Source organism: Atta cephalotes (assembly GCF_000143395.1).
Source record: "Atta cephalotes unplaced genomic scaffold scaffold00026, whole genome shotgun sequence".
Lineage (NCBI taxonomy): Eukaryota > Metazoa > Arthropoda > Insecta > Hymenoptera > Formicidae > Atta > Atta cephalotes.
Genome location: NW_012130090.1, coordinates 575,558 through 577,266, shown reverse-complemented (window position 1 = coordinate 577,266; position 1,709 = coordinate 575,558). Strand labels below are relative to the sequence as shown.

Here is a 1,709-nt window from a genome sequence, read left to right as displayed (position 1 = left end):
TATATATATATATATATATATATATATATATATATATATATATATATATATATATATATAGACTTATATCAACAAAAGTATAAAAATAATTGCAAACTTAAATGATGGGACAAAAATACATTGAAAAAAATATAATATTAAATAATATTGAGTTTTAATAGCGCGTACGACTACTCTTAACTTTAATAACAGTATTTAGTCTGCTTGGAATTGTTTCTACAAGTTTTTCAGGTAATTTTAAGATTAATGTTTTCCTAAGGAATAATTCCTTCCAGGATAACTTTTTCCAATTCCCCATGATTCTAAGCATTTGATTTTCGGACTTCTGATTTCATAACTTCCCACAAATGTTTAATATTTTGCCTAGGATCGTTATCTTGCTGCATGATAAAATTTTGTTCGATTCCAACTATACGAGTGAAGACTTTTTTTGAATTACGTAGAAATTTTGAAGCGTAATTCAAAAAAGTCTTCACTCGTATAGCTGGAATCGAACAAAATTTGTATATGTATGTATACTATATGTAAAATTTAAACACATATAGTGAAACATATAGAAAACTATACAAATTTTACTTAAGACATCTTTTCAAGTTTTCATATATTTTATTGTTCCGACGATAATTACTTACACATGGATTACATATATACGGAAGCGTTAATAATTCTCGAAAATGATATGTTATAATATAATTTTATTACACATGATTGAATTCGTAAAAAAATAATTTTTCATCTTTAATTTGATAAAAAAAAGATTTAAAAATTTAAGAAAATTTATGGGTGATAGGGATCTTTTGATAAACAAAAAAATAAAAATAAAATTTTTTTATCTATAAATACTCTTGATACTATATAACTTTTAAAAATTTTTGTTTTATTTTTTATAATTTCGACAATATTCATTTTGAAAGAAAAATATCGTTTTTTTTATTAAAGTGGTATTTCATTCCTGAAACATGAGTTAGCGCAGGTATGAAAAAATATGTGTCTCTTAGATTTTCGTGTTTAAGAACATATCTCAGAAGAGATATCGATTTCGAATAGTTGTGAACTATTATAGACTTAATCTAAAATCTAAAATCTAATATCTAAAAACATAATTTTGATATTAGAGATGAAAGTAAATCACTGAGGAAAGAGTTCTTACTTCTAAATACTATTATTCTTTAAAAATTATGTTATTCACTTATTAGTTTAATCCATTCTATGTAAAAGTTTTTATTATTAATTATCACATATACTCTGTATACGTGTAATTCGACTTCTTTAGTTTACGCCATGGAGTAGAAGACTCAACTTACATAGACAAGGACTGTCAAAAAGTATGGTCGAAAGTGATCATCTAAATTATTTCGATCGAGATATTGCTTTTGTTCCACCGTTCTCGCAGTTTACATGATAGATTATACCAATTTTACATAAAGAATTCTTTATGCAGTTTTAATGACAATTTAAGTCTTCCTGTTACTATCAGAGCATGAACTGTTAAAGAATAATGTCTCTATTGTTGGGTTATGTATATTCGATTGTGTGTGCGTAAGCGTATATGAGAGTTTTGCGATTCGAAGCCGCCTACTGAGCATCACCAATACCAATTCAGAAAACTTGATTTTGACGCCACTTTTCAATGCCTGCGGATTCCCACTTGGTTGCTCCCCGGACATCATATCATTCTTGTTGTTTACTGAACGTTAAACAAGGATGAC

General features: G+C 26.6%; 1 pseudogene; it reads right to left on the bottom strand.

Annotated features, from left to right (window-relative positions):
- Window positions 1-1,667, bottom strand: part of LOC105620433 — a 44,241-nt pseudogene extending 42,574 nt beyond the window's left edge.
- Between the last annotated feature and the right edge of the window lie 42 nt (window positions 1,668-1,709).